Here is a 19,116-nt window from a genome sequence, read left to right on the forward strand (position 1 = left end):
CTGTGTTGCCCAAGTTGAAGTGCGGTGGTGCGATCTCGGCTCACTGCAACTTCTGCCTCCTGGGTTCAAGCGATTCTCCTGCCTCAGCCTCCCAAGTATCTGGGACTACAGGCCCGTGCCACCATGCCCGGCTAATTTTTTGTATTTTTAGTAGACACAGGCTTTCACTGGGTTAGCCAGGATGGTCTCGAACTCCTGACCTTGTGATCTGCATGCCTTGGTCTACCAAAGTGCTGGGATTACAGGCACGAGCCACTGTGCTGGGCATGGTGGCACGCACCTGTAGTCTCAGCTACTTGGGAAGCTGAGGCAGGAGAATCACTTGAACCCGGGAGGTGGAGGTTGCAGTGAGCTGAGATCTTGCCACTGCACTCCAGCCTGGGCGACAAAGCGAGACTCTGTCTCAAAAAAAAAAAAAAATTGTATGTGTGTATGTACACATATATATACTAGCCATCTTGGTGTGAGGAGGTGATATATACCAATATAGTATTGATTTGTATTTCCTTAGGATTAGCATATTTTCATGGGCTTGTTGGCCATTTGTGTATGTCTTTTTAATAGAAATGTCTATTCGTGTCCTTTGCCCATTTCTGAATCTGATTGTTTGCTTTTTTGTGATTGAGTTTTAGGAGTTCAATATATTCAGGATATTAACTTTTTTTTTTTTTTTTTTTGAGACAGTGTCTCCCTCTGTCACACAGGCTGGAGTGCAGTGGTGCGATCTCAGCTCACTGCAACCTCCGCCTCCTGGGTTTAAATGATTATCGTGCCTCAGCCACCTGAGTATCTGGGATTGCCATTCCTGGCTCATTTTTGTATTTTTAGTAGAGGCAGGGTTTTGCCATGATGGTCAGGTTGGTCTCGAACTCCTGGCCTCAAGTGATTTCCCCACCTTGGCCTCCCAAAGTGCTGGGATTACAAACAGGCCATGGTGCCCAGCCCAGGATATTAACTTTTTAACAGGTGTACAGTTTACAAATATTTTCTCTTCTTCTGTAGGTTGCCTCTTGACTCTCTTGGTGTAATATCTTTTGATGCACAAAAATTTTAAATTGTTAATATGCCCAAGTTGTCTACTTTTTTTTTTTTTTGCTTCTGCCTTTGGTATTGTATCTAAGAACTCATTGCCAAATCCAGTGTTTCAGAGCGTTTTCTCTCTGATTTCTTCTCAGATTTTTTTACTTTTAGCTCTTACATTTTGGTCTTAATCTATTTTGACTTAGTTTTTGTATTTGGTGTTAAGTGAGGGTCTAACTTCATTCTTTTGCATACGTATATCTAATTTCTCCCAGAACCATTTGTTGAAAATGTCCTTTCCCCATTGAATGGTTTTGGTACCCTTTTCAAAAATCGTTTGAACATATATTTGTGGGTTTATTTCTGGGCCATTTTTTCCCATTTCTAATTACTTTTGGTTTATTTTTACACCAGTACTGCACTTTTCATTTTTGCAGATTTGTAATTTTGAAATCTGGAATTGTGAGGCCTCCAGCTTTTTTCTTTTCAGCTATTGTTTTGGCTATCCAGACTTCCTTGAGAATACATATTAATATCAGGATGGGGAGTTTTTCTGTTTTTGTAGAACACACCATTGGGATTTTGATAGAGATTGCATTGAATCTGTAAGTCACTTTGGGTTGTATTGGTATATTAACAATATTAAATCTTCCAGTTCATGAACAGGGGATAATTTTTTGTTATTGGGTTTTTAGGTTATCTCATCCACTCTCATGGCAAGGACTGTTGGTTATGTTTGCTGATTCTTAGTTCATTCTGGGTTGACTCTGCTCTCTTCATGCCTAATTACTCTGTAGACTTTTGTACCTAGAGATCTCTTTGACATTAAAACTCTCCATAATATAAATGAATTCATCACTTTTTTATTCAAAGCAGAGAAAACAACTATTGCAAAAGCCTTAAGAGAAAAAAAAGTTGATATATTTGAGAGAATAAAATAAGGCCAATATGGCTGGACAGTAATGGTATGTGAAGTGAAGTCAATGATAGCCTGGGACCCAATCATTTTGGGTTCTGTAAGCATTCTTCACCATCTAAACCTCAAACCTTGGAGAAGCGGCTTTCTTCCCCTTATATTTAGGTGCTCAGAAAATCCTGCTGTTTCTATAATATATGAATTAACTCCCAAATCTGCCTTTTTTTTTTCTGTCGAGATCCACTGCTGTTATCAGGCCCTTATCACTATGTACCTGGGCTGTCGGAATAGATCCCTGTTTGATATCTTGACACCAGTATCTTCACTAAGAGTTCATATTGTTGTAATGGCTCTCTTTTTTAAACAAATTGGATGATATTTCTGCCCTGTTCAACATCTCCTAGGATTACCTTCATGGCGAAGTCCTTACTTGACCCGTCTTTTTAGTCTGGCCCTAATCTAATCCTCTGATGTCACCTCCTCTCACTCTACCTCATGCACTTCTATTCTCTGGCATTACTGACGTGTTTATGGTTCAGCAGACGTGCCCTAGTTTTTCAGGTCTTTGTGCTTCTGTTTAAAATATTCCTTGTTTTGCCTACACATGATCTCCTCTGCTTTTTATGGCTGACTACAAGCTCACCATCTATCACTGTTGATCTGCCACCTTTGGAGGCTCCCTGGAACTCTTCTCCCAGGAAGAATTAATCACATTCTGCTCTGTACTTCTTGATATATTATTCATACTCCTTACACCACTTTCTATGTCATTTTTACTGTTGTTAGGTAAATTGTAAATCCCTGTGCATAGGAATCGTGTCTTTTTCAACTTGATTTCCATGACTTAGAATTGCTACTGCAAACAAAAAAGAAAAACTCACAAACTTGTTAGATTGCTACATCTGAAGTCAAGTATAGTTTGAGAGTTTTTTTCATTCTAATGTGAGTAAAAGTTTTTGCGTGCCTAATGTTTTTAACTGAGGGTACTACTAATTAGCATCCTCGAAGGAAAGAAAACTGAAAGTGATTTTGCTTTAAAGCTTGTTATTCATAGTAAAAGAACATTTACCATGTAATTCAGGGAAGCTTTAGAAAGAAAACCTAGGGGATCTGTTGGCCATATCAAAAAAGTACAAGCTACATGGACAGTAAGGTGATACTGTAATACTTCCACCTATAGGTCAACTGGAGAGACTTGGTTTTTTCCAAATAGACCTAGCCTAATTGTGATGACGCATGCCAACCTAATTAACCTCCTAATGTTACTTGTCTTTGTTTTTGTATTGTCAGGAACTTGGTGTGTGGGTTGGGAATATTAGAACATAATAGAACTATGTGATGTCTAAATTGAGCTTTAACACAAACTGGTTGGTGTTATTGAGGGAAAGTATAACTTATTAGTGGGAATGGGAAAAGAAGCCTGATGTTGTGGTGAGGTAGAAATTTCCACCGCGTTACTGTGAACAGGAAGTAAAGGGCTAATGGTCGGTGACTCAGCTGTTTTCTGAACCTGTCTCATATGATTCAGTGTGCATGATGTCTGTTTATTCTCGACAGAGTAAGTACTACGGGAGTCACATTACACAGGCAGACATAATGTTTATTTAACCAACTCAGTGATGACCTAAAAATAACTTGTGGGGTTTTTGTACTACATTTAGCATAATCAGATAGAAAAATCATAATGGACACCCATCATTGAGTGCTTTCCCTTATAAATAACTGGATATATAGTCAGCCAGTACTATTTCATTTCTTACATTGTTAAGGTGCAATCTTTGGTATTTAAATGAAAGGTAGCAAAAGAAGATAGCCTTTAAATTATCCATAAAATAATTCTGTACCATTTTAGATTATACTTTGGACAGATATGCATTTTCGGTGCTTAGCGCCATCGTTGAGGTATTTTTGCACCAAAATTTTCATATAGGAACCTTTTTGTGAGGCTATAGCAAATGTTGTTTTGAAATAGAAATTTACGTATTTGCTGGATTTTATGTTAATATTAAATTATAGTAGCAATAGTTTTACTTTGATTTTCTTGATTTATTCATCTTGTACTGAAGGTTTGTGCCTACCATGTACTGTAATTGAGTCTTAAATATGTCAGAGCCGGGCACGGTGGTTCATGGCTGTAATCCCAGCACTTTGGGAGGCTGAGGCAAGTGGATCACCTGAGTTCAGGAGTTCGAGACCAGCCTACCCAACATGGTGAAATCCTGTCTCTACTAAAAATACAAAAATTAGCCAGGCATTGTCCTGCGCGCCTGTAGTCCCAGCTACTTGGAAGGCTGAGGTAGGAGAATCGCTTGAACCCAGGAGGCAGAGGTTGCAGTGAGCCGAGATTGCACCCCTGCACTCCAGCCTGGATGACAGAGCGAGACTCTGTCTCCAAATAAAGAAAAAAAAAAGAAAGAAAGAATCTTAAGTATGTCAGAGTATGCTTACTGTTATGCTGTATACCTGTTACATGCTTGGCTTTGAAGGAGAGAGCACTTGGAAGCCTGAGCTTACATAATAATCATAATCTGCTCATTGTCTGAGAAATTGTGAGTTGTTATGGTTTATTTTTTTTGACATTTGAGTATTCTTGCTCTCAGAGGTGCAGCATTTGTAGCATATAAACTTTAATCAGAGATTATTTCAAAAGGGAAAGGGAAGCTAGAGTCACTAAGAAGAAATAGGCTGGGCACAGTGGTTTATGACTATAATCCCAGCACTTTGGGGGGCTGAGGTGGGCGGATCACTTGAGGTCAGGAGTTCGAGACCAATCTGGCCAACATGGCAAAACACTGTGTCTACTAAAAATTCAAAAATTAACTGGGGGTGGTGGTGCATACCCATAGTCCCAGGTATTCGGGAGGCTGAAGTATGAGGATGGCTTGAACCTGAGAGGTGAAGGTTGCTGTGAACAAAGGTCTCACCACTGCACTCCAGCCTGGCTGATAGAGGGAGACTCTGTCTCAAAAAAAATTAAAATAAATACATAAATAAGAAATAAATGCCAGCATTCTTTTTACAATAATGCTTTATGTAGTGGGAATGTGTGATCAATCTAATAGTCAATAGAACTACCCAGTGGTTGATGCTATATATAAAGTAGGAAATACATACCCTTTTTATAATTGATTTTAAAAGTTTCTGCATTAAGCTTACACTCTTTTATTTCACTCCATGTTTCAGTAAAAATCACAGGACTTGTTTTTATTTACAATATTATACCATTGTTTGAATATTTAATGGGATTTATATTTTAAAATGTTTTAGTTGGTATAGTTATTAGATATTCTGTATTAACCTAGAATGGAAAATTAAAGTATGTATCTTCTGATTCACTGCATGTAAATAGGACCTGACTTGGACATCGTTTGAAATGTATTCCAGTAATCGCGCTGGCTATACATGGTCCCATACCTGCCCTTATCCCAACAGATAAATGGTATTCTTCTTTATTTATTCATTTATTTATTTATTTTTGAGACAGGGTCTCACTTTGTTGCCCAGGCTGGAGTGCAGTGACATGATCTTGGCTCACTGCAACCTCCTCCTCCTAGGCTGAAGCAGTTCTTCCACCTCAGCCTTGCAAGTAGCTCAGACCACAGGCATGCACCACCATGCCTGGGTAATTTTTAAATTTTTTTTGTAGAGACGGAGTCTTGCTGTGTTACTCAGGCTGGTCTTGAACTTTTAAGCTCAAGCAATCTTCTCACCTCCGCCTCCCAAAGTGCTAAGATTACAGATATGATCACTGTGCCTGGCTCCGCAAATTGGTCATTTCTGATGGTTGTCTGGGCCTCAAAGCCTGAGTTCAGCATAGTGTTTTGGCACATTGCAAAGAATAAGTAAGAAAATGTTGTTAAGTGGACGCAACTATTCCACATGGGATGATGTTAGATTTGAAGAAGGAAAAAGTGGTTCCTCAATTCCTGTCAGATTGGCAGTTGCAATAGTAACAGAACCCTCATTGACATGAAGAGCCAATGTTTTCCTGTAGTAGAGGAATTATTTTCTTGTTTTATTTAATTATTTATAGTGTTTCTTGATTATGTTCATGGGGGCATTTTGTTTTGTTTTGTTTTGAGACGGCGTCTTGCTCTGTCGCCAGGCTGGAGTGCAGTGGTGCAGTCTCGGCTCACTGCAAGCTCCGCCTCCTGGGTTCAAGCGATTCTCCTGCCTCAGCCTCCCTAGTTGCTGGGACTACAGGCATGTGCCACCACGCCCAGCTAATTTTTTGTATTTTTAGTAGAGACAGGGTTTCACCATGTTGGTCAGGATGGTCTCGATCTCTTGACCTTGTGATCCGTCTGCCTTGGCCTCCCATGGCATGTTGTTTTTAAATAACTTCTCTTGCTCTATGAGATGAGAAAATATGTATTCTGTTTGGGACTTTCTTACTCTCCCTCGATAATAAAAGATAAAAATTTTTATTTTTCATTCACTGAAACATAAAAAAGGCATCATGTTTTGTGCAGACTATTAAATGTTGATTTTAAGATCTGTGTTGGATGGTTTTATATAGCTGTCCAACCAGCTATATAAAACCATTTATGAGTTTCATGTGGAATATACTACCATATCAAGTTTTCATTGTTTAAACAGCTCTACTTTGTCAAGTATTGTTTACAATTCAACAAGAAACAAGCATTTACAAATATACGTGCAAATATGTATTCGTCTGACAACCAATTAGTGAAATTGAATAAGTGCTCTTGAAACAAACTTGTTTGATATCAAGCTTTTGTGCTAGAGTAATATTGTTGTTTTGACTACTTTAAAAGTGTTTTTATCTGGATGTGGTGACTCGTGCCTCTAGTCCCAGCTACTTGCGAGCCTGAGGCAGGGGAAGATCACTTAAACCCAGGAGTTCTAGGCTGCAGTGAGCTATGATTGTGCCACTGTACTCCACCCTGGGCAACAGAGTGAGACCTGTTCTCTTAAAAAAACTTTTTTTCAGTTGTGGTAAAATACACAAAATTTACCATCTTTCTGAGATCATTTGCTATAATGGAATACCTAAGTCTGGATTATTTGGGGGTAAAAAAAAAAAAGAGCTTTATTAGTCTTATGGTTCTGTAGGCTATACAAGAAGCATATTGCCAGACCAACACCTGCTTCAGATAAGGGCCTCAGGAAGCTTCTACTCATGGCAAAAGGTGAGGGGGGGGTGTGTTCAGAGATCACATGATGAGAGAACCAGGTGACAGGCTCTTCTAAATAACCAGTTCTTAAGGGAACTAAGTGAGAACTCACTCCAGCAAGGATGGCAGCAACTCATTCATGAGAGATCAACTCCCTTAATCCAAACACTTCCCATTAGACTCCAGCTCCAACATTGGGGGTCACATTTCAGTATGAGATTTGGAGGGGTCAGTATTCAACCATAGTACCACCTTAATTTTTTTTTTTTTTTAAGAGAAGGAGTCTAGCTCTGTTGCCCAGGCTGGAGTGCAGTGGAGTGATCTCAGCTCACTGCAACCTCCACCTCCTGGGTTCAAGCGATTCTCCTGCCTCAACCTCCCGAGTAGCTGGGATTACAGGCGTCCACCACCATGCCCTGTATTTTTAGTAGAGACTGTGTTGGCCAGGCTGGTCTCGAACTACTGACCTTGTGATCCGCCCGCCTCGGCCTCCCAAAGTGCTAGGATTACAAGCATGAGCCACTGTGCCCGGCCCACCTTAACCATTTTTAAGTTTATAGTTCCGTGGTATTAAGAACATTTACATTTGACTGGGCACATTGGCCCATACCTGTAATCCCAGTATTTAGGGATGTCAGTACAGGGGCATTGATTGAGCCCAGGAATTTGAGACCAGCCTGGGTGACATAGCAAGAACGTGTCTCTATAAAAGATTTTTTTTTTTTTTTAAATTACTGGGCATGGTGGCACATGCCTGTAGTCACAACTACTTGGGAGGCAGAGGTGGGAGGATCGCTTGAGCCTGGGAGATCAAGGCTGTGGTGAGCTATGATTATGCCACTGCACTCCAGCCTGGGTAAGAGAGTGAGACCTTGTCTCAAGGAAAAAAAAATATGTAATTGTCAACACTATGTATCTTCATACCTCTTTTCATCTTGCAAAACTGAAACTTTTTGTCCATTAAATACAGATCTAGTGTCCCTTATCCAGAATGCTTGGGACCAGAAGAGTTTTGGATTTCAGATTTTTCTGAATTTTGGAGAATTACATTATTTACAGGTTCAGCATTCCTAGTCTGAAAATCTCAAGTGCTCCAATGAGCTTTTTAAATTTTTTTATTTCATGCCAACTCTCACAAATTTACAGATTTTGGAGCATTTGGATTAAGGACACTAAACTTCTTCTTCTTTTTTTTTTCTTTTTGAGATGGAGTCTCGCTCTGTCATCCAGGCTGGAGTGCAGTGGCACGATCTTGGCTCACTGCAAGCTCCACCTCCTGGGTTCACGCCATTCTCCTGCCTCAGCCTCCCGAGTAGCTGGGACTACAGGCGCCTGCCACCACGCCCAGCTAATTTTTTGCATTTTTAGTAGAGACGGAGTTTCGCCATGTTGGCCAGGATGGTCTTGATCTCTTGACCTCGTGATCCACCCACCTTGGCCTCCCAAAGTGCTGGGATTACAGGCGTGAGCCACCGCGCCCAGCCAAGGACACTAAACTTCTAACTCCCCATTATCTCCTCTCCCCATCGCTTGCCAACCACAATTTTATTTTCTTTCTCTGTGATTTGCCATAGTGTCGGTACCTCATAGAAGTGGAATCAAACAGTATTTGTTTTCTTGTGACTGGCTTATTTCATTTAGAATAATGTCCTCAAAGCTCATCCATGTTGTAATGTGTGAGAACTCGCTTCTTTTTAAAGGATGAATAATATTTTTTTGTATGTATGTGCCACATTTTGCTTGTCCATTCATCTGTCAGTGAACACTTGGGCTGCTCCTACCTTTCTAGCTATTGTGAATAATGCTGATATGAACATGGGTGTGGAAATATTTATTGTTTTGTTTCGTTTTGTTTTGTTTTTTAAATGAGACAGAGTCTCGCTCTGTCACCCAGGCTGGAGTGCAGTGGCGTGATCTCGGCTCACTGCAACCTCCGCCTCCTGGGTTCAAGTGATTCTCCTGTCTCAGGCCCCCGAGTAGCTAGGACTACAGGTGCACACCACCATGCCCAGCTAATTTTTATATTTTTTAGTAGAGATGGAGTTTCACCATATTGGTCAGGCTGGTCTTGAACTCCTGACCTCAGGTCTTGAACTCTTGACCACCTATCTCGGGCTCCCAGAGTGCTGGGATTACAGGCATGAGCCACCGTGCCCGTCCTTTTATTGTTTTTTTTTAAGACAGGGTCTCATACTGTCACCCATGCTGGAGTGCAGTGACGCGATCATGGCTCACTGTAGCCTTGACCTTCAGCCTCTGGAGTAGCTGAGACTACAGGAGTACATCACCACACCCAACTAATTATTTATTTTTGGTAGAGTTGAGTCTCACAGTGTTGACCAAGTTGGTCTCCAATTCCTGGGCTCAAGTAATCCTTCCACCTCCGCCTCTCAAAATGTTGGGATTACAGGTATGAGCCACTACACCTGGCCACAAATATCTTTTTTAAGAGTCTGCCTCATTTCCTCCCTTACTGCCTTTTGTTGTGCTTAGTTGAGTTTTTGTAGTGACACATTTTGATTCTCTTTTTGTTTCATTTTATGTGTAGTCTACAGAATTTGTTTGGGATGATTATCAGAGGGATTTCATGTAAAATCATGAAGTTATAAATATGTATTTTAAGGTGATAATAATTTAACATCAGTTGGTTACAAAAACCGTACTTCTTTTCACTTCAGGCCTCTCCAACTTTGTTATTGATGTCACAAATCACATCTTTATATAGTGTGTGCCCTTAGATTTTTATGCTTTTGTCTGTTAAAATCCTGTAAAAGAATAAAAACTAGACTTATGAACCAAAATTTTAATAATAGAGGCTTATATATTTGTCTGTGTATTTATCTTTGCTGGAGAACTTTATATTTTCATACGGTTTTTAGTTACTGTCTAGTTCCCTTTCTTCTCAATTTAAAGAATCTTTGGTCATTTCTTGTAGGGCATGTCTTATGGTAATGAACTTTCTCAGCTTATTAATTTCATTAATTTAAAATTTGGGAATGTCTTAATTCTTCCCTCATTTTTGAATTAAAGTTTTGCTGGATATAGAATTCTCATGTGATAGGGTTTTTTTTTTTTTTTCTTTCCTTTCAGCATGTTGAATAATGTCATTCTACTACCTTCTGGTCTGCAAGTTTCTGCTGATAATCTTATTGAGGATCCCTTGCTTGTCATGATTCAGTTTGATCTTGCTGCTCTCGATATTCTTTTCCATTGTTTTTTACCTTAAAAATTTGTTTTTTGTATAGACAGGTTCTTGCTGTGTTCCCCAGGCTGTTCTTGAACTCCTGTCTTGATCCCTCCAAAGTGGTGCAATTACAAGCATGAGCCACTGTACCTAGCCTGTCTTTTACTTTTGACATTTTGAATATGTGTTTCCATGTGGGTCTCTTTGGTTTTTTTTCCTACGTGGGGTTCATTGAGTATCTTGCTATCATATATCCATGTCTTCAAATGTGGGAAGTTTTCCCCCATTATTTTTTTTGAAATAATCTTTCTGTTCCTTTTCCTCTCTCTTCTTCTGTAATGTGAATATTGATTTGCTTGATGGTGTCCCATAAGTCCCTTCGGTTCTGTTACCTTTTCTTTATTCTTTTTAATTTTTGCTTCTCAGACTGGATTATTTCAAATAACTTTTCATTAAGTTCACTAATTCTTTGTTCTGTTATTAGAGACTGCTTTTGTACTCTTCTAGTGAATTTTTCAATTCAGTTATTTTTTCAGCTCCAGAATTTGTTTCTTTTCTTCCCCCCCTCCTTTTTTTAAAAACTATTTCTATCTCTTTGTTGATATTCTCTATTTATGTATCTTTTTTCTGATTTCATTTAGGTCTCTCCTCCCCCCCCCCCCCCCACCTTTCTTTAGCTTATTGAGTGTATTTAGGACAGTTTAAAAGTCTTTGTCTAGAGGCTGGGCATGGTGGCTCACGCCTATAATCCCAGCACTTTGGGAGGCCAAGGCAGGCAGATCACTTGAGATCAGGAGTTTAAGACCAGCCTGGCCAACATGGCAAAAACCCCGTCTCTACTAAAAATACTAAAAGTAGCCAGGTGTGGTAGTGCATGCCTGTTATCCCAGCTACTAGGGAGGCTGGGGCAGGAGAATTGCTTGAACCCAGGGGACAGAGGTTGCAGTGAGCCAAGATTGTGCCACTGCACTCCAGCCAGGGTGACAGCATAGGACTCCATACCAAAAAAAAAAAAAAGTTGTTTGTCTGGAGCTGAAAGCCATTATCGTAACTGAACTAACACAGGAACTGAAAACGAAATACTGCATCTTGTCGCTTACAAGTGGGAGCTAAACACTGAGTACACATGGATGCAAAGAAAGGAACAACAGACCTTGGGGCCTACTTGACGATGGATGGTGGGAGGAGGGTGAGAATCAAAAAATTGCCTACCAAATACTGTGCTTATTACCCGAGTGACAAAATATCTGTACACGCAACCCCTGTGACACACAATTTACCTGTTTAACAAAGCTGTACATGCACTCCTGAACCTAAAATAAGAGTTAAAAAGAAATAAAAACCAAATACCCCAGGAACTTGTCTTTAACTTTTGAACTGGGCCAGACAACCACAATCACAACATCCTTGAAAACAGCTGAATTATGCCAGCGCCTCCACCGGTGATAATTCTCTCAGAACAACAACAACTTGTTTTGTTTTGAGATGGAGTCTCGCTTTGTCACCCAGGCTGGAGTGCAGTGGCATGATCTCGGCTCACTGCAGCCTCCACCTCCCAGGTTCAAGCAATTCTCTTGCCTCAGCTCCCAAGTAGCTGGGATTATAGGCACCCACCACCATGCCCAGCTAATTTTTATATTTGTAGTAGAGACGGAGTTTCACCATGTAGGCCAGGCTGGTCTTGAACTCCTGATCTCAGGTGATCCACCCACCTCAGCCTCCCAAAGTGCTGGGATTACAGGTATGAGCTACTGTGCCCAGCCTATTTCTATACTTTATGATATTTGTTCAAAGTTGAGCACTTAAATAGCCAGCTGTTCTAATCTTTGTGGACTGATTCCATGATGGGTAACATCAGGAGTATCAGCCTGGTGTGAAGGCTTAAGGTCTTGTTGACCTTTTCTGTGTTTGTATATTCACTGGGCCTATGTGAACACTTTTCCCCAGATTCCTGGGATGTATCAGTGCTTTTAGCTGCCTTGATCTAAGAGTGGCATGTTAGATGTTCTGTTGTGTTCCTCTGCCCTTTGTCTTTTGTCCCTCTAGCACTGGCAGATCGGTGACATCCCTGTAGCTCTCAACTAAGCCACTCTTCCTATCCGAACTTTGCATCAGGTGAAACAGTAATCAGTCCCATGAGCAGCTCCCCCCAGACAAGCCAGAACGATGCAAACAAGTTCCACTCTTTTCCTTCTGTCATGATGGAGCATCTTAGAATTAGGTGGATTCCTCCCAACTTGGCCTCAATGAGGAGGGATTGGAGCAAGGGCGACCTCTAAATATACATACATATATACATTAAAAAAATTTTTTCTGTGGCTGCCTTACAAATTATTGTTCTTTATTTTAATATTTTAAAAAATTTCCTATATTGTTTTGAGTGTGGCTTTTTCTCGATGGGGCATTTAGTTGGCTGCTGCAGATTCTTACCTGCTTGAGAGAGTTTGCGTCTGGTTGAAATTATTACACAGTTGAGTTGGCAGCTTCTTTCACACTGTGACCCCTCCCAGATTCTGCCGCCTTCCTTCCCTGAGGGCCCCTCTGAGACATAGTCAGGGATAGCTTCCCTGGACTCTAGCTGGAGAATGTGAGTGCTTACAAAGCTCTTCTTACTACTGCTTCTACTTTCATATTCCTCACTAAATCTGCTTTAGTTCTAGGTAAGGTTAAATCCTTCTCCTGTAATGTGGATTTTCAGTTTTTTCAGTGGGAATGTGTGTTCGGAGGCAGGCTTTCCTGCTTTTACACTTGGGGAACTCACGGTTTCTCACCTGTCTTGTGGAATTTACAGCAGCGTGCCACTTCTTTTAGAGGATTTGTGGATTCTTTCTGTTTTCCCGATATGTTCCTGTGGTGGTTCTTGGCGCAAAAGTCCATGGTGTGAATCTCCACATGTTGTTCTGTCCATCCAAGTGGGAGCTGCACGTTAATCTTGTCTCCTATCCGCCATCTTCCTCCCTACTTTTTGTTAGCCTGGACAGGGAGCTTGGTTGTTCAGTCACAAAAGTTTATTCTTTGTGAATCCTATTGGCTTCTGTTCTCCAGTTCTCCAGGTTCTTACCGGGTTCTTGAGTTTTTACAAAGGTACTTTGGTCGGTATGTTGTTCACTTGGTGTTTTCATCGGGTGATGTGGACCTGGATCATCGTAGTCTGTTATCTTGGTGATGTCCTGTGTTTTTGAAGCAGATACACATGTTTTTGAAGCAAAAAGTGTCCTGCTTTATGAAGCAGATATGCATCAATAGAATTTTTGCTACTTCTCTTATTTCAAGCATTTTATTGCAGTGGGATTTGAAATGTGCACTAATTATACAGACTTGGGGAAAAAATTTCTCATGAGGTTGCAGGTGCCTCTAAGCAATGTGAATGGAAAACCATTTTAGGGTCACAATAAAATAATGTGCCATACCTGTGGAAATATGGAATAGTAAACGACTGTCCCGAAACCCTTAGGAATGAGAATGTTGGATTTTTTTTTAAGACAAAAACTTAAGGATGGATAATGTAAATGTTTAATAATTAAATAGCAAGAGGTAAAGGAGGAAAACTTTTAGTTCTAATATCAATATAGGCCAGTGTTCTCAAACTTTTATACTTCAGGATCCCTTTATACTCTTAAATAGAACTCTTTGGGCTTCTCAATCCTATGTGCATTGTATCTACTAATAAAAATGTCTGCCACATACCCATGTGTATAAGCATAGTTTATCCTTCTTTCAAGTAAAATGGCATTGCAAGAAAAAGTGGCTAGTTCAGTTTATAACTCTAATGGTGGTACAAGTGCTTTTCCTTAGTACTACTAATTTACCTCAGAACTGTTTTATGTCTTCTCACTTGATCAATACAGTATACTAAAAAGACATGCTAAATTTTGTTAGTATACTGTTTTATTTATATAACATTCTTTAAATGACCAAATTATAGAGATGGAGGATAAATTTGTGATTGTCAAGGGAGAGGAGTGAGGCAAGAAGGAAGATATTTGTGGCTATTAATAGGGTAGGGTAATACCACAGATCCTTGTCAAGGAATATTTTGTATTTTGACTGTAATGGTGGTTATATGAATTTATACATGTGATAAAATTGCATAGAACTAAATATACACACAGATGTGCATGCATCTGTAGTAAAACTCAGGAAATCTGAATAAGGTTGATGGATTGTATCAATGTGGTTTTTCTGGCTGTTGTACTGTACTGTAGTTAGATATTACCATTAGGGAAACTAGATGAAGAGTATATGGGAGCTCTGTTTTATTTCTCAAATTCCGTGTAAATCTATAATTATTTCAACTTAAAAAGTGATACATTCTGTTACAGAAGTGACATTCTTTTGTCAATTACCTGTAGAATAAGAAAAATTGAAAAGTTAAATAAAGAAGTGACATTCTTAAGTACTGGCTTTTTTTTTTCTTTCCTTTTTTTTTAAAAAAAGTTTAATTTGTCGTGAAGGCTTAGGGATGAAGAATACAATGACTATCATTGCCTTGGTTTTCACTAAGTATATATAAGATTTACTTAGTGAAATCTCAGATTTCCTGAGTATATATTTAAGATTTACTAGTAGCTACATCCACCTTGCTTTTCTATCATTGTTGAAAATATCAGCACAGGCCTGTGACGTCTTAGTATTTATATTACGAAAATATTTCACCTCCCACACCTGCTTTAATAGCATTACAGAGATGCCCAGGACTCTGTGGACCACACTTTGATAATCAGTAGCTTAAAGCTTCAGTCTTTATTAGCTGAGGAAAACAAGTGCTATGCTTAAGACTGTGTAGGAAATTCAGTGATAGGTCTCTGCCACTGTCTCCAGCGTTTTATATTGTGGTCTTGTTTGTTGGATATTATTGTACTTCTATGAAAGTAGAGTTGCAGAAGTTTAGAGTGATATAAAATATAGAACTCATAAAAGCAAAACATGGGAATTAACAGTTTTCTATACCTGTGCTGTGCAGTATGTTAGCCATGGGCTATGTATGTGGCTATTTACATTCTAAGGATTAAAATGTATATAAATACAATTTAAATGGAAATCAGTGGTTATAGAGTTTGTTTTTTGCAAGAAGAAAAAGTTCTAGACATCTGTTGTACTATGTGCATATAGTTAACAGTACTGTATACTTAGTGGTTAAGATAGTAAATTTTGTTACATGTTTTCTTTTTTCTTTTCTTTTTCTTTCTTTTTCTTTTTTTTTTTTTTTTGAGACAGAGTCTTGCTCTGTCACCCAGACTGGAGTGCAGTGGCACTGTCTCAGCTTACTGCAACCTTCGCCTCCTGGGTTCAACTGATTCTTCTGCCTCAGCCTCCCGAGTAGCAGGGACTATGGGCGCAAGCCACCATGCCTGACTAATTTTTGTATATTGGCCAGGCTGGTCTCGAACTCCTAGACCTCGTGATCCGCCTGCCTTAACTTCCCAAAGTGCTGGGATTACAGGTGTGAGCCACCGTGCCAGGCCTTGTTACATGTTTTCTACCACAAAATTTAAATTGAATAAAATTCATTTAAATAAACATTTATTTTTTCAGTTTCATCAGTCACATTTCAAGTGTTCAGTAGCCACATGTGGCTAATAGCTACCATTTTAGAGAGAGTAAATATGGAACATTTATAATTATCACAGAAAGTTCTATTTGCATTGGTTGTGTAGCACTTAAGAAGACAGTTTTCAGCTGGGTGGGGTGGCTCACGTCTGTAATCCCAGCACTTTGGGAGGCCGAGGAGGGCAGATCACAAGGTCAGGAGTTTGAGACCAGCCTTGCCAATATGGTGAAACCCCGTCTCTACTAAAAATAGAAAAATTAGCGGGGTGTGGTGTCGCGCACCTGTAGTCCCAGCTACTTGGGAGGCTGAGGCAGAAGAATCCCTTGAACCCGGGAGGTGGAGGTTGCAGTGAGCCGAGATTGTGCCACTGCACTCCAGCCTGGGCGACAGAGCAAAACTCCGTCCCCCCACTACCCCCCCAGCACCCCCCAAAAAAAGAAGAAGAAGACAGTTCTCAAGAGGTTGAAGGTACTTGGTCTGGACTTTAAGGTGCTATTTTTTTTTCTCTGGCCAGATTTAAGTGTCAAACATTTGTTAGGTGAACGAGTTTCTCTCGATTAATTTGTACCCTATAATATCTACTAATGAGAATGAACGGGGCTGGATGTGGTGGCTCACCCCTATAATCCCAACACTTTGGGAGGCTGAGGCAGGAGGATTGCTAGAAGCCAGGAATTCGAGACCAGACTGGGCAACATTGGCAAGACCCTATCTCCACGAAAAATTCAAAAATTAGGCATTGTGGTATGTGCCTATAGTCCTAGCTACTTGGAGGCTGAGGCAGGAAGATGGCTTGAGCCCAAGAGGCTGAGGCTGCAGTGAGCTGTGTTGGTAGCACTGCACTTTAGCGTAGGTGACAGAGCGAGACCCTGTCTCCAAGGAAAAAAGAAGAAAAATGAATAAACACACTTATATATGCATAAAGAGAAGTTTATAAAGAGAAATTTTAAAGCAAAATTAAGAACTTGTATAAATTAATAGGAATAGCCTATTTTAAAACTTATTGGTATAGCTATGTAGTCTTATTCAGATTTTAAGATTTTAAGTCTTTACCAGCTCTAAGATGATAGAGATAGATTTGCATCTAGCCCCTTTACAATTTCAAATTTTACATTCCAACATTGTAATCAATCTGGAATTTCTTTTGGTATATGAGTTGAGGATGGTTAACCACCTTTCTTCTAAATGAATATTTAGTTTTCTCAACACAATTTATTAATGTTGGTATTTTTCTATTAATTTGAAATGTTTCTAATACATTCTGCATATATGTGGGATTATTTCAACATTCTCTGTATTACTCATTCCATGTCATTAAATGTTCTTCTGTATCTTTTTTAATGACTGCAAAGGATTATACACTGTGGCTGAGTAAGTGCTTCTTACATCTATATCTCTTTATTGATTTAAGAATAAATTTCTTAAAGATTAAAATAAGTAGCCAGGGCGCAGTGGCTCATGCCTATAATCCCAGCACTTTGGGAGGCTGAGCCCGGTGGATCACCTGAGGTCAGGAGTTTGAGACCAGCCTGACCAACATGATGAACCCCCATCTGTACTAAAAATATAAAAAAATTAGCCAGGCGTGGTGGCATGCATCTGTAATCCCAGCTACTCGGGAGACTGAGGCAGGAGAGTTGCTTGGACCCAGGAGGGGGAGGTTGCAGTGAGCCAAGATTATGCCATTGCACTCCAGTCTGGGTGACAGAGTGAGACTCCGTCTCAAAGAAAAAAAAAAAAAGATTAAAATAAGTGAAACAGTCATCTATCTTAGGCCTTATTTACGCACATAGCCCACAGCACGGTGTTTTCTTTGTGCTAGATTTCTGCTAATGCTGTTGATTTAATTTTTATTATCAAAAATTATTTAGAACTCTATAAAATAGCAGACTTCCTACTGGATATTCTGGTTTGCTTTGTATTTTGTTTGTTTGTTTGAGACAGGTTCTCACTCTGTCGCCCAGGCTGAAGTACAGTGGCACAATTACAGCTCACTACAGCCTGGGGTCAAGTGATCCTCCGGCCTTGGCCTCCCAAAGTGGGATTACAGGCATGAGCCACTGCACCCAGCTTGCTTGGCATATTTGTATTTCATGCAGGAGAAGCTGGAGGACAGAGGTTTTCTTTATTAAATTTTTATTATAAAATAATCCTACTGATCATTGGAAAGTAAAAACATAATACAGAAGTATATGAAATAAAACCTATAAGTTGTATCCTGTACACTCTTTATAATCGTCTCTGAAGTAGTCAATTTAAAATTTGCTACATATTTTCTTAAGACATTTATCTTCCTTGGTTGTTGTGTGTACTATGTGCATATATATAGTTTTTAAAGTTAAGACAGAGTCTTTTTATACTTAAAAATTCTACAATTTGCTTTTGTCACTTAATATTATTATGGACATCTTTCCATGATGTATGTTGACTTGATTCATTCTAAAGATTATTCTAAATTCTCTCAGTGACTAAGTACATAATCTCACCTTTTTTATATATAGACATTTAGAATATTTCCAGTTTTTTTGTTTTTGAGTGTTTTTTTTTTTTTTTAAGGAGGGGCCCATTGTGAATATATTCACATAGTGAGTTCCCTGAAGTGGAATCATAGAATCAAAGGGATAAGCATATTTAAAATGTGGTTGGTATTACCTTACAGTTTTTTGTTTTGAGATGAAGTTTCGCTTTTATCATCTAGGTTGGATTGCAGTGGTGCGATCTTGTTTCACTGCAACCTCCGCCTCCCGAGTTCAAGCGATTCTCCTGCCTCAGCCTCCCAAGTAGCTGGGATTACAGGTGTCCACCACCACACCCATCTAATTTTTGTATTTTTAGTAGAGACGAGGTTTCACCATGTTGGCCAGGCTGGTCTCGAGCTCCTGACCTCAGGTGATCTGCCTGTCTCTATCTCCCAAAGTGCTGGGATTACAGGCGTGAGCCACCACACCTGGCACCTTATACCTCTTTGAAAATTTGGCAGCTTAGTTTTTTAGTCAGATTTATGTTTGTTCACATACAGTGTGTACAATATTGAGTTTAATCTTATGGCTGAATTTAGTTTAGGTGATGGCAGAATCTTAAAACGAGAAATGGCATTTCATCTCTGACTTATATGTAAAGTACTTAGAATAGTACCTGAAACCTAGTAAAAGCTGTATAAATGTTTTATGTTATAATTATTTTTGTTAGCTTATGTCCATTGTACTACATTGTGAAAATAGGAAATACAGATTAATTTTTTCACGTCTATGGTTTGAAAACCATCACATCTGGAGTCTTGTTATACTTGATATGCTGTGTTTGTTTT

General features: G+C 39.5%; 1 protein-coding gene across 44 annotated transcripts in view; it reads left to right on the top strand.

The window, feature by feature from the left end:
• The window catches only part of EIF4G3 (eukaryotic translation initiation factor 4 gamma 3), a 368,231-nt gene that overhangs the window by 148,965 nt on the left and 200,150 nt on the right, over nucleotides 1-19,116 (top strand). For 4 of the 44 annotated variants that reach the window (XM_034957396.3, XM_034957399.3, XM_034957406.3 and 1 more), the window contains one exon: nucleotides 17,162-17,180. The exons of the other annotated variants lie outside the window; for them this stretch is intronic. The gene's annotated coding sequence lies outside the window, so the exon portion shown is untranslated. The remainder of the gene's footprint in view (nucleotides 1-17,161; nucleotides 17,181-19,116) is intronic. 44 annotated transcript variants of the gene reach the window in all.

Source organism: Pan paniscus, chromosome 1 (assembly GCF_029289425.2).
Source record: "Pan paniscus chromosome 1, NHGRI_mPanPan1-v2.0_pri, whole genome shotgun sequence".
NCBI lineage: Eukaryota > Metazoa > Chordata > Mammalia > Primates > Hominidae > Pan > Pan paniscus.